The following is a 15,229-nucleotide window of genomic DNA, read 5'->3' on the forward strand; positions in this document are numbered from 1 at the left end:
TGGAGCATCACAGCGCATCAATAGCCCAGCACAACGCATCTAAATCAATTGTGGGGCATCTCTGGCACGAGAGAGCTCCCAGATAGCGCAGTAACTATCCAAAATATCTTAATGCAGTTATTCTTTTGTCAGAAGAAGAAACCTCCGAGCCATGCTGCCTAGTCATATATCAAACAGTGAAACAAGACAGAGGGATATATTAAGACCTCTCAAGCCTCAAAAGGCTCAGCATTATTGTAAAGAGCTATAAATAGCTGAAAACTAAATGTAACAAGGGTTCAACTTCTGAAGATTGTTCCTCCTCTGTTCCTTCAAGCTTCTCATCTTCATTCTAGCAATATAAGCTTCTTTTGCTATTATATGTTCAATTTCCATTCTCTTTTTTGTTCTATGCTTGCACTTGAATAGGTTATTCAGGTTTTCTGCTATGTCTAATGCCAGATAATTGTCATCTTATCTCTGCATTGATAAATTAGATTTGCAAGTCTCATTTACTTCCTATAGCTAACCATTCATATGTGTTTATGTATGCAATCTGCTGGTGCAGTCAATATTCTCCATCTACCCATTGAATCTATAAATTATTGAGCATTAGTGATCTAAAGCCTTATATTGGTGAGAGTGTTCATGCATGTCTTGAGTGAGAATAGAGCTGAAATGGTTATCTAACTTGATCCAAACCATCATCCATTCCAATAGTTCTGAGAACAATATTGAATATTATATGTTACCAGGCATCTCTGAGCTACAACCTAAGAGTTTCCTGGAGTGGTAACAGGTACCTTGCAACTGGAGCAAATGTCTCACCATAGTCAATCCCCTCTACCTGTGAAAAGCCACTGGCCACAAATCTAGCCGTATGATTCTACCCACTACCATCTGCTGCTTTCTTTACCTTGTAAACCCAACAGGACCTCACCACTAACTTGACCTCTGGTCTCGGGACCACATCCCAAACATTGTTATGAACTATGGAGTCATACTCCTCCACCATGGCATCAACCTAAACTGGCTACTACACTGCTTCCTTAAAGGAATATGGCTCCGTCACAACACATTCACCCACAAGATCCATGTATCCAGCGTACCTCTCAGGTGACGTCCTCTGCTTGCGGTGAGAAGCGGGTGCTCCCACATTATCCCGTGCATCATCCAATAATATTTTAGCCTCTCTGGTGTGCTTTCTTCCATCTATGGAAGACTCTGACTTAGTGGATGTCTCCACTCTCGGATCCTCTGTATGTGGCTGGTCCACATCAAATTGAGGCTCCTTAACCTTAGGAGCTAAAATCTCCTCATCCATATGTAGCTGAAGCTCCATCTCAAGGGAAACTTGCATGGCCTTCTCCTCATCTGATATGACATCCCTGCGAACCATTTTCATCTTGTTGTTCAGAAAGTACAACCGATACTTGTGAGGTGTATCAGTGTACCCCACAAATATCCCCAATTCTGTTGTTGGCTCAAACTTCTTCCGTGCATCTTTAGTCATGTTGACGGTGCTGGACCTGCCAACATTCAAGGGATCTCCCCAGTATTAAGTCCCAACTATACCTCACACCATTTGGTATAGGAGTCTCATCCGGTACGATGGCCCGATTGCCATTATCTTAAAGATATTCCTTAGCTCTTTCTTGTCAGCATGTGAGAGTGGTTTGCTTCTTCTTTGAACAATGAGATTCACTTGCTTGGTGAGTTCTAGCGTTACTTGTGTCAAGGTCATTTCACCACAGAGAGAGAGGGTGGAAGAGTCTCCCGTCAAAAGGGAAAAATTCCCAACTCTGTCAGAGATACACAACACAACAGGACATGCATAGGTTCCAGAGAAGCAGTCCACACGGATGTGACAGTCACAACACATAAGAGAAGATAGGATGTACAACACCCAGCGAAGCAATCCATGCGAGCGCGACGGTCGTTATAAAAAGTTCATGGGAAAGTTTCTATCTGATGTCCAGTGAGGAAACCCACGTGGGGAGGCAAGTGTTAACAACTCATACAACACATCTTCGTAAATATATGTATTAGAGCAAGTGAAAGAGTTCAATTGTTTAACAAAGGTTAAAGTAACATTCATTACAAGTGTTCAAGATTAGTCTCACAAATAGTTAGAATACATGTGTGAAAACTTGATGGCCTATTATCAGGCTTCTGAATTAAGCGAAAGTTACAAGACACATTGGTACACCATACATCACTAACCCCGTAGGTGGGGCATTGGATCCACTGATCGCGCATCAAAAAAATTATTACAGACTCTCAAGGCTATGTGGGAGGAGCCAAGGTGAAAAGTCCTTCATGTACAAATGAGGGGGTATTTATAGCCAAGGGCAAACTGGCCCTTGTGACTGTCCGACTTCCCTCAAGACAGTTTGACTTATTTGACTCTTCAGATTTACATGAATATTCATATGACATGTGGGTCTCTTGGACTTCCACGTTATTTTACATTTATTTACATAGTATGGCCCACAGTAGTGATGTGGCCGACATGACACATGACACGACTCAACACAACAAGGTTGGTATGTCCATGTTTCTGTTGGTGTCCATGTTGAGCTGCAGTGTTGCTAAGTGATGGATGTTCTCTAGGTGTATCAAAACATCACCTCCACATGGAAAGGTATGCGGAGTCTTCAATGGTCTTGGTGTTCCCTTGACATTGCATGTGCATGTTGCTCCTTTTCTTATAATTTGGCAAGCTTGACATGTTTGTTTGTTCGTAAAAAATTCTCCTCGCATGTCCTTCCATTCGAGAAAAAATCTCCTCGCATGCATCATCCATTTGTAAACACATTTCCTTGCATGTAATCTCCTTATTCATGCCATCTATTTTCGCATCATGTCTTATCCATAAACCTGTATCTGCAATCACTCATGATGAGATGACATCAAATACATCAACCTCCTAGTCTACCATGATGCATTTTTATTCGCTTTTGGATGCAGGTGACTGGGAGAGAGAGGACAAGGCTATGAAACTACGCAAGGCAAGTTTCAAGTTGGGATGCAGTCTCTAGGCACTGCTGGTGAAAATTGCGCAGAAGTCACTATGAGACTGAGATGGACAATCTGGATCAGCAGTGACTTTCTGCGGGATCTGGCTCGGCTGGAGGGAAGATCTATGCAATTTCTGGAGGAAAATAGTGCGAGCATCAGAGGGGCTTGGTGGAAAAAATAGTGCAATTCCTGGAGGGAGCTAGCAGTGAGTTGCAGGAGGCTTGGCAGCAAAAGTTGCGCAATTCCTAGAGGGAGTTGGCAATGGGCTACGGGAGGCTTGCCAGGAAAAATTGCACATTTTTTTCAGGGAGTTGGCTGCGGGGTTTCTGGTGACAAAAACTGCACAATTGCTAGGAAGCTGACCTGCTGAACACCTATATGCAGTTTTTGAGCTGAGCGGGATGTTGGGTAGCTGAGGGGCTTTCTCATGAAATCTACATAGTTTTTTGGGTGAGCAGTCGTCCAACTGATTGGGTGGCTGGCTGGAAAAACTTCGCAATTTTTTGAGGGAAACAATGACGGACACTGGGTGCCTATCTAGCCTGTCTTCTTAGTTTCCTCAGTCAGCGGAGCGGGAAAGGTCTGCAACTTTCGCGCAATTTTGATGGGAGTGAGTCCCGAGGTCACTACTCGGTCAAAATCTCGGGTTGACTAGCAGGAGGGTTGGTTGATTAGTTTGCAGGAAATGTAGATTGAAATGGCTTGCTGAAAAACTTCTGCATTGTCTTGGGTGACAGTCAGTTCATTCAATTCCAGGATTGCGCAGTGCAGGCTACCTGGGAGACAGCCTCAAGTTTTATGCAATTCTGGGCAACAGTACATGGTCACTGAGTGTTGATACTGCGCAATGCAACTCAGTGAGGGTCCGACTGTTGTACGGTGGTCCGGTCGTCAAAAATTCAACAAAATGAATAAGTGTGTGAGTGAGTGAACTTGTACATACATGATCTTGCAAACACACACTCAACATGACTTGAAGACAAGATGCCTCAAACCATCAAGACAACACATAGTTAGTGTGACTGACCGATGGTGCGAGCCACAAGCACGACGCTTGTGATGGATCATTGAACGACCACGACGACACTTTCGCAACAATGAATACACATTCGTCTGTGAGTGTGATAGATGTTTACATAGCAAATACAACTTCTACACGCAAAGCAGGACCTTGTGCGTGACTAGAACATGGCTGCAAGCATGACATTGTGACCAACATGCAAAAATTTGTTTGTTGAACAGTCAAGAAAGGAGGGTGCAAAGACTCAACATGAGCTTACAAGGTGAGCCCGAGTTCTTGCAAACATCAAGTAAAAATCCAAGGGAAGCTCTGAAATTGGATGCATGCCAAAATTTTGGACGGTGTTGCAACCGCTATAGCACTTGGCGACACACTGGTTGAATTCCAAATTCTCTCTTTTGGTCCATTTACAGCACAGGGCCTTGGTCCTTCAGGGAGTAACAGCGTAAACTTTGAAACGGGAATTGTAAAATCAAAATGGGAACTCTAGCAAAAAAATCCCCCAAAAACATGAATAATCAACTCGAAAATGAAAAGTGTTGATGCTGGAATAACACTTTTTTTTCAAGGGTAAATTTTCAACACGTTTTAAAAATGGCAATGAAAACCAATGTTTTGTGCAAAAAATATACAAAAAACACCCTAAAAATGAAAAGTGTTCATGTGTTGATGTTGAAATAACGTCTGTTTTTTTTTCAAGTTAAATTTTCAACATTTTGAAAAAATTGCGTAAAAGATTTTATCATGACTCCAAAAAATATTAAAATTTCAAAAGAATAATGGAAACATAAATTTAAGAATAAAAACAATAAAAAAACTAAAAAAATAACAAAAGGTGAATAAAAATATATATTTCAAAAAAGATGAGAAAAAAAAAATCAAATATATAAAAAAAGACAAAAAAAAACTCAAACATAAAGAAAAAAACAAAAACAAAATGGAGTAGTCTACCCAGGCGGAGGATTTGCTCGGTTTCTGTTGCCACCCGGAAAAATCTCTGGCTCCGGCCGTCGGCAATTCCTCCACCCTCCGCCACCCTCCACGAGCTCCGCCCAGCTCTGCCACCCTCCGCATTAATGTCGACGACTGATAAGTTCCTGACATACATTCTGATTTCCATCGCGTCTTACCGCATGGGAAGTTAATTCACCAAGGAATTTAAATTTTCGGAAATAACCCGCAGGCTTCTCCCTCACCAGTTCGACCCTACATCCCCTGCAGCTCACCAGGTAACCAGGTAACCAGAAACGTTCTGGAAAACTCACTCCGCTTTCTAAGCTATGCTTTCTACGCTCTAGGGATTAGTTGCGCACTCAACGTTTGGGGTTTTTTGGTGATTGATGTTGGGATCAAATTCAGAGAGTGACCTCGTTTGCTGAGATTTGTTCAGAGGAGGTTCCTTGAATTGGCAGCAGTGGAGCATCATCTGCAACTTTGTAAACTCCATTCCCAGCTGGCAGCTAGAGAAAGACTTGTACCAGAATGATCCCAGGCTAGATACAGTTCCAACCAAGAGGAATCTAGTTTGGGGTGTCATCCAAGCCCAACAACCAAAAGTCAGTTTTCTGATCACTGACAACTACACCAGAAGCAACACATAGTATGTCCAGGCACTCTCTAATCAAATTAACTGAGGTTTGGTTGGTGTGAACAAATATTATAGACCATGGGTTATTGATGGTCCCATGAGATGTCTGCATTTTGCCTAAGGAGGAGGGTGGCTTGTGGCTGATTGATGTGGTGGTTCAGGGCAAGCCTGCAAGATTTTGGCAGCAAAATTATTGTGATGTGCTTGGAAGGTTCAGCCACTTGGCAGATTTGATTGAGATTATCTCTTCTCCACACCTTTTCCAATTTAGAGGTTCTTCTATGTTAAAAAGCATCTAGTCCACTTGGAAATGTGTTGCCAAATGTGTGTATTGGATTTATACCGGCACTGGATACCATTGGGATTTGGTGATACAACCAAGTTGGTGTTGGAAGGGTCATGGCCAATGCTTTCTGTAGATTCCTCAGTATCAAGCTAGTAGGCTAAGTAGGCAGGGCATCTTATTTTGGAAGGACTTGCAGGATTCATATTCCAAATCATGGTTTGATTGGAGGGTGCTAGCTCTTAAGAAGCTCTCCTTTCTTTAGATAGATTGACTATCTCGATCTCCAAAAGATGATCCCCTTGGAGGATTTGTTTAGGATCAACGTTCAGATGCCCTATTTACAGAGAGTGGCATTGATCCTTTTGTAAGAAACTACTAAACTGCAGTAAGAAGTTGTTGTACTTCTTGCTTCATCAGAAACAACCTATGGCACCAGTCTTAAATCGTAGATGGACCTCCGCATATTCAGAGACCAAGTGAATTCATGGATTACATAGTCTGTTTTGTTTGATTAAAAAATGTGAAGATGGGTTTACATGCAGCAACATGATGACAAAGATGACGATAAGCCATGTATGCATCTTTCAGAACATCTAATTTCACAAGGAATAAAAACTGTCATTTTTTTAGAATTTGCAAACAACAAAAATAGTCATGTTTTTTTCTATGTAGTGTGCAAACAACTGATGAAATCCTTGGAATTGGATTCCCATTTTCTGGTGGACATTGATAAGTTGTTACAGTCCAAGCTTTGTGCTACCTCTATTTTTGTACATGGACTATGATTATGAATATTGTGCCTAAGTGCTATGTCATGTGGACCTTATAAAGGGTCAACTTTATGTATTGTAAATGTTGTTTTAGTAAAGTTATGTAACCATGTAAAGTTTCCTACAACAAGCTCAAGGCCAAGGCCCCATTAGTGAATATGATTAGCTTGGGAATATCTTTGCTTTCCTGAGTTGACGGGGTGTAGATTTCAGAATAAAATGTGCAAGCAGATTCATGGTGATCACGGTTCTGGGTTTTTCCTCTACAAAGGGATTCTTAGATAAAAACTAGAAAATATGCAGTTGGTGTTCTGGCTGTTCTTGTAAGAGAACTAAGAGGATTACTTGTAGTTAGCGAAACCTCTGCAATCCCTCTAATAGTCAACCATTTAAGATTGGGTTCATCTTCAGCTAAATGCAAGGACAACTTATTTCTGTTTTGCTATCATTGTGTTGCAGTGGAAGTGATAAAATTGTAAATAGTTTGTTGAGATTGCCATCATTAATGCCTTCTCTGTATAATCTTCTCACATCTGGTACTCCTAAAGCAAAAAGGAAAGCTCGTTCTCTTCTTAGAATCCTTCACAGTTGGGACTCTTCAAGAACTGCTCAAACAATTCTCTTGCCCGAGACTGGAAATTCAGTCACTTCAACACACTAGTGAAGCAGCTACCAGTTTTCCACCAATTCATGCAGGGGCTTGGCTTTTACTTGTACAGATATTCTTTGGCAGAAAAGAATCAAAATAAATGTAAATATCTTTGTTATTCGACAGGATTTTGTTTTGTACAGTATTTAATCAGTCATAAAGGAGATGGACGACATAGAAATTCGGGGTGTCCAACTCACCTCTGTAATTTACCCTTCTAGGAGATGCCTAATCGCTCCCACATGGTCATTGTAGCTTGATGTACCTTTGGGTCCCATTGACCTGATTTGATCGTTTGTGTAATTGATATAAAATTTCTATCTTATCAAACATATATATTTGAGTTGGACTAGCTTAATTGATATGTGCCCACTTTTGCTAAACAGTACATATTTTATGTCTGGAATTTGGATTAGGTATTCTCACACACAGCCATCATACCATTATCAGCAAGGTCATGACTTTTGTTGTTTAGGTTTTACTCCTTATCAGTAAATCTATGTTTAGGTCTTACCCTCCACTTTTTTTAGTGAATAGATTGAAGAATGTGATTGCACAATCTTGCTAGAATATTTCCTTGAACATGTATGCTAACCCAACTAAAAGGTTACAATTCGTAAGAGTTAAGATATTTCATGCATAGTATGGAAATTTATTAATATAAATGTTTTTGACATTTACGTAATTTTGGCCTAATTAAATTATCTCATACAATATTTTGGAATGGGAAATTTCCCACCAATGTTTCTAATTCTTTTTTGTTCAGTCAATGGTTGTGAAGGAGGATTTTGTTTCTAAATCTTTTTTGGCTGAACAATGTGAACATACGTAATATGTAATGTTCTGCTAACCTTAAAAAAATAAATGTAACAACTGAGATAGTCGAGGTGAGTGTTATTACTTTCATGGTTCACTCTGGTATGTAAAGTTTCTTGACCAACATTTTTCTTTTTTTCAAGAACATTCTCAAATGTGGTTTAGAAGAAATCTTTAGAATTGGAGACTTATACGATGAAATTTTTAAGAGATGTTTATATGACTACTGAATATGAGTGTTTTGAATGGTTGTTGATGTGCTTGGTTCTTGGCCATCTACTACATACCTTCTTGTTTCAGGTTTGTGGTTGTGTGTGCACTTTCCTTTTCTTTATAAATATATTTGTTTGTAAAAAGTCTTTTCACTGGTTTTCCATAATCAACCTGTTTTTTTTAGAGCAGTCATGATTTTTGTCAAAATCCGGCAGAAATTTTGGGAAAGCTGGGTTATAGCTGTCAAAGTTTAGGATTTTGGGCATCCAGGTGGTTTTTGAGGGTTCTGAATCCATTTCCACCATAAAAAAAAAACCATTCAAACATCTATATGATCAGTTTTTCTGAAAAAAATAATCGCCAAATTCTTACCCAAAAAAAAATCTGACGCCGTTTCTTGTTGGTTGAGAGATTTCCTGTGTTACCCTTACATAATGCTAATACCATGAAAGGAAAAAAGTGACCACATCCAGGGTGCAATATTTAAGATAAGGTAGTGTCAACTTTTCATAAATTTAAAAGAATAAAACATCTCAAAGCTGTTTGATGTAAGGTAATGAATCTATCCATAATGCCAAACCCATAGCTTCAAAAATAATAAATCCACCTATATGCTTCATAAATGCATGGTTAAAATCCATATGCTTTATAAATGCATGGTGAAAATCGATAACTGAAAATTAATAATTCCCTCTATATGCTTCATAAATGCATGGCCATCCCATGGGACTTTGTTATTTCTGATTATTATGGCCAAAATTCCAAAACTTATAATAGTTAGACAAGGCCTTTCTGATTTTCTCATCTGGTTGTTGAAGCCTAAGTATCTGAGTTATTGATGGCATTGCATTGATCTTGTAAACAGGAAGAAAATGAAGAAATATCTCCCATGGATGATAATATTTTAGATGGAACTGGAGATGATTGCAGTCAGAATGATAATTGTGAAGTATCAGAGACTGGTTGTTTTGAAGAGGCTGAACAACTTAGTCCGGTTTCTATCTTGGACTCCCCTTTTGAGGATACTCCGGGCTTTGAAAATACATATGCTACTATCCAGAGTAAGTTCTAAAGCCATCCTCAATCTTTTGTCTCGTTTTACTTTCCATGCAAATTTTGTTTATTGTTTTTATGGGTGTTGTTTTTAGTTCCCTCCAATTTTGCCAGTTTGAGTATGATAAGTTTTGTTTTGATGGCAGGGGCCAAATGACAGCTACTTAAAAAAATTTCTACATATGAACAGCTTGCTTACATGGACCCTCTTCTTTTGGAAAAGAGAGTAGCATCATGGAAGGATTCATCTGAAGATGAAAGTGGCAATTGTACAGAGGAGGACGAGTCACAAAGCATGGGTATAGATGTTGATTCTACTAATACATCATCATCAACTCAAACAAGCCCCTGTACAAGTCACGATAACGAAATGGATTGGGAAGAAGATGTGGGGACAGAATATCCTATGAAACAAGATGTCCATTTCTCTCAAACAATTCCAGAGAGTCTTCCTCCTGCATCCCGATTAACTTCATTATGGGGTTCTCATCACCCTTCCTTAGTTGCAGCAAGGCAAGCGCAAAGCTTTTGTTTGATAGGGTGAATGAAGAGTTACAGTCAAACAGAAAACACCATGGTTGTGGGTTTATGGCAAGGGTAGAGCCATGGCTGAGAGAACAGCAACAGCAGGCTCAGGAGAAATTGGTAAAGAATATTATATGTTGACAAATATCTCTTTCTTCTGCATGGAAAGAAGAGATTGATACCGATAGTCATGCAGATAGGATTTTTGAGCTAGATTTTAAGAGGGAGAGACAAGAGTGGAAAATATTCAGAGAGGAAGCAGAGGAAGTAGGGGTTAACATAGAGCTAGCAATTTTTGGAGTGCTAGTGGAAGAGGTGTTGCTTGACCTTGTTCAATTGTAGCCCTTTTCTCTTACTCCACTCTACTCACCTACTGCTTCCATACTAGAGATAAGGTAGAAATGGTCTATAGATAGAGATATTCAGAGTAGCAGTCACTCTCTACTGCTTATGATGAGGATTAAAATTTTCAATAATAGAAAGATGGCACCATCTCGTGCCTATAGCTCTGAGATAGTACTTTTGAATCATCTCTACTAGAGATGGACATATCTTGTATTGCCAAGAAAGCATCTCTAAGATAGATGACAACATGTTTCTTCTGTTTTTTGTTCCCTTGCTTTAATTAGATAATACTGCCATAAATTAAGGACTTCAGACTTCTTATCAATGTAAATGGATTTTTTAAGGGTTAAATCTAGCGGATTAACTGATTTTTTTTATATAAATATCCTTGTAAAAAGATGTGTCATTTTCATAACCATCCATTAATTTCACATAAAAGATATCATCTATATTGCAATTCTCAAAAAATAGTTTCAAACAGTTTTCAAAGCTTGTGAGTATGGCAGGAAGCCAAATGAAGTTCATTTCAAGTCTGAAAATATATTGCAGAAGAGAAATCTTTATTTCCAACCTTTGAGAATTTTATCCACATGGTTTCTTGGTGACTCCAACATTCTCTCAGATGTTTTTGGCAAATGAACAAATGTATGTTTTAGAATGGTCTTTTCAGTGATGAAAATGACTTGTCGATAAGCCCTCAAATACATTTCAAGGCAACTACCATATTTGGCCCACATATACCTCCCTACATGAATATTTCTCACCAGTAAACAAATGCAGACTTGATTGATAAACTCCAGATGACACAAGTATGAATGAATAGTCCCAATGCTAGCATACAATAAGTTAATTCTGTGCACTTTTCAAGTGTTTTTGTGTTACTTTGTTGACTTAGAACACTTCCTATTTTTCTTTCACAGAAAAAGCTTGATGACACTGAGGAAGTCTTCAAAGATTTTCAAGAGAAACACAGTCAAGCTAACTGCACAATCAAGGAAAAGGAGCTCATTATCTCAATTTTGTTACAATCAGGCAGGTTCTTAGCTGTCACAAGTTTAAAGTACCCCGAGACAGTTAAGGGTGTCTAACCACCTTACTAACCTAATCAATAATTAACTATATTGTCATGTTATTATAATCATGCTCACTTAATACATAATGTTTATATTATTAACGCCATTAACAATGAACCTCATTGTTTGCTTCTCCATTACCTCCTTTCAAACAACAGTTATAATAAAGCTCCTAAACCCAGAACCGCGATCACCTTGAATCTGCTTGCACATTTTATTTTGACCTCTATGCCCCGTCAACTCAGGGAAGCAAAGATATTCCCAAGCTAATCATATTCACTAATGGGGCCTTGGCCTTGAGCTTGTTGTAGGAAACTTTAGATGGTTACATAACTCTACTAAAACGACATTTACAATACATTAAGTTGACCCTTTATAAGGTCCACATGACATAGCACTTAGGCACAATATTCATAATCGTAGTCCATGTACAAAAATAGAGGTAACACAAAGCTTGGACTGCAACAACTTATCAATGCCTACAAAAAAATGGGAATCCAATTCTAGGGATTTCATCAGTTGTTTGCACACTACATAAAAAAAAACATGACTATTTTTGTTGTTTGCAAATTCTAAAAAAATGACAGTTTTTATTCATTGTAAAGTTAGATGTTCCGAAAGATGCATACATGGCTTATCGTCATCTTTGTCATCATGTTGCTGCATGTAAACCCATCTTCACATTTTTTAATCAAACTGAACAGACTATGTAATCCATGAATTCATTTGGTCTCTGAATATGAGGAGGTCCATCTAGCATTTAAGACTGGTGCCATAGGTTGTTTTTGATGAAGCAAGAAGTACAACAACTTCTTACCGCAATTTAGTAGCTGCTTACAAAAGGATCAGTGCCACTCTCTATAAACAAGGCATCTGAACGTTGATCCTAAACAAATCCTCCAAGGGGATCATCTTTTGGAGATCCAAATAGTCAATCTATCTGAAGAAAGGAGAGCTTTCTCAAGAGCTAGCACCCTCCAATCAAACCATGATCTGGAATATGAATCATGCAAGTCCTTCCAAAATAAGATGCCTTGCCTGCTTAGCCTGCTAGCTTGATACTGAGGAATCTCCAAAAAGCATTGGCCATGACCCTTCCAGCACTAGTTTGGTTGTATCACCAAATCCCAATGGCATCCAGTGCCGGTATAAATACAATACACACATTCGCCAACACATTTCCAAGTGGACCAGATGCTTTTTAACATAGAAGAACCTCTAAATTGGAAAAGGTGTGGAGAAGAGAAAATCTCAATCAAATCTACCAAGTGGCTGAACCTTCCAAGCACATCACAATCATTTTGCTACCAAAATCTTGCAGGATTACCTGAACCACCACATCAATCAGCCACAAGCCACCCTCCTCCTTAGGCAAAATGCAAACATTTCATGGGACCATCAATAACCAATGGTCTATAATATTTGTTCACACCAACCAAACCTCAGTTAATTTGATTAGAGAGTGCCTAGACATACTATGTGTTGGTTCTGGTGCAGTTGTCAGTGATCAGAAACCTGACTTTCGGTTGTTGGGCTTGGATGACACCCCAAACTAGATTCTTCCTGGTTGGAACTGTATCTGGCCTGGGATCATTCTGGTACATGTCTTTCTCTAGCTACCATGTGGGAATGGAGTTTACAAAGTTGCAGACGATGCTCCACTGTTGCCAATTCAAGGAACCTCCTCTGAACAAATCTCAGCAAATGTGGCCACTCTCTGAATTCGATCCCAGCAGCAATCACCAACAAACCCCAAACGCTGAGTGCGCAGCTGATCCCTGGAGCATAGAAAGCATAGCTTAGAAAGCGGAGTGAGTTTTCCAGAACGTTTCTGGTTACCTGGTTACCTGGTGAGCTGCAGGGGATGTCTGATCTTTTTATCCAAGGACACAACAAATCTCAACAAACGAGGCCACTCTCTAAATTCGATCCCAGCAGCAATCACCAACAAACCCCAAACGTTGACCATGCAGCTGATCCCTGGAGCGTAGAAAGCATAGCTTAGAAAGCGAAGTGAGTTTTCCAGAATGTTGCTGGTTACCTGATTACTTGGTGAGCTGCAGGGGATGCCGGGTCGAATTGGTGAGGGAGCAGCCCGTGGGTTATTTCCGAAAATTCAAATTCCTGGGTGAATTAACTTCCCGTGCAGCAAGACGTGATGGAAATCGGAATGTATGTAAGGAACCTATCAGTCGTCGACATTAATGCGGAGGGTGGCGGAGCTAGGCGGAGCTCGCAGAGGGTGGAGGAATTGCCGACGGCCAGAGCCGAAGGTTTTTCCGGGCTGTGACAAAAACCGGGCAATTCCTCCGCCTCGGTAGACTACTCCAAACAAAATTAACCTAAAAAAGACCAAAAAAAAAACATGTTTTCTAAAAAACCATAAAATATGTAAATATATATATATATATATATATATATATATATATATATATATTATCATGTAGACGATCAAAATTTGATTTTTTTTTATAAAAACTATAAAAATAAATATATAAAAATACAACAATTTTAAAAAACTATTAAAAAAACTAAAAATATAAAAATAAATAAATAAAAAAACAAACCTATTAAAAAAAAAAAAAAAAACTATGAGATTAAAACAATTTTAAATAATTTAAAAACAAAAATAAAAAAAAAGTAACAAAATGATTTTGGCTCTGCGGCTCGGAGAACAGGATGGCTAGGGTTTATGAGCTCCCCAGCGCCGCCGACACACTGCGGATCAGTGAAGGGGTCGTGACAGCAGGAGGTTACCGCAGCAAATCAGGCGATGGATTAACCGAACCGCGGACGCTGTCAAGGATTTGGCTTCGCAGCGGACCAGATAATAAATCCCCTGCGACAGATCGATCCCCGGGGGCAGTTCGAACTTCACATGGGTCAAAGACGAGCTCTGTTTACCTGTATCAGGGTCTTTCCTACTGTGCGCCGTTTGTTTTCACTGTAACACGACATGGCATGGGCGATACAACCCACCATCGACCAGATCTGCAGGCTAAAACACATTGCTACCTTGACTCTGTGCTTTTAACCGTGCTTAAAAGCAAGGAAGATGCAATCTGGCCGGAAATGGTTGTGCGAACAGGAGCCAAACAGAATGTTATGGCCTCACTTCCCATTGGAATAATGAGGGGTGACCCAGATCTGAAAGCTGAGATCTATATGGAGAATAAACAACAGAAGAGACAACTGCGAGCAACTGGGCATGAATCAAATAGATCTCATGATATTATTGAATGGCCTGGGCCTGCAGAAGCACACCCTGGAACCACTACGGCTGCATCTGGAAAACTGCTGACAGGAGGTAGAAAGCCCTTTTATGCAGCGGGAAGGCATATAAACCCTAGAACCACCATCGATCCGCCAGATCTGGAGATCAATCATGTAAATCGGGGCTTGGACAAGGTTGATCCGTCAGATCTGAAACAAATATTTATCAGATCGGTAGAAGGCAGACACTGTTGTGTACAGATCAGGGAAGGGATGGATGTTTTGGAGTTAAAAAAGGAGATCCAGATCAAACTGGGAACTCCGGCAACATACCAAAATCTCTTATTCTCAGGACTCTGCATGCAGGACCAACACACACTCCAGCACTATGGAGTTGTTAAAGATTCAACCATCATCCTCAATCTGAGACTGCGAGGCAGGTGCAAGGGAACTAGCTCAAAAACTACAGGCTCCTTCCACGATGCAGTCAAAGGAAAGGAACCATTGCAACACAGACCAGCACCCACATCAGAGCTTCCAGGTCCCTACATTGTGGAACAGAAGCCAGAATCACCTATGCTTACTGTATCACTGCCGGAGGTAACAGATCTATACACAGATTTAATCCACAATGTTGTTATATGCAGATTTAATGGTTATTGGCCCAAAGCTGATGC

This window comes from Pinus tabuliformis, chromosome 4_1 (assembly GCF_031772625.1).
Source record: "Pinus tabuliformis cultivar Carrire ecotype Pingquan chromosome 4_1, CPIR1, whole genome shotgun sequence".
NCBI lineage: Eukaryota > Viridiplantae > Streptophyta > Pinopsida > Pinales > Pinaceae > Pinus > Pinus tabuliformis.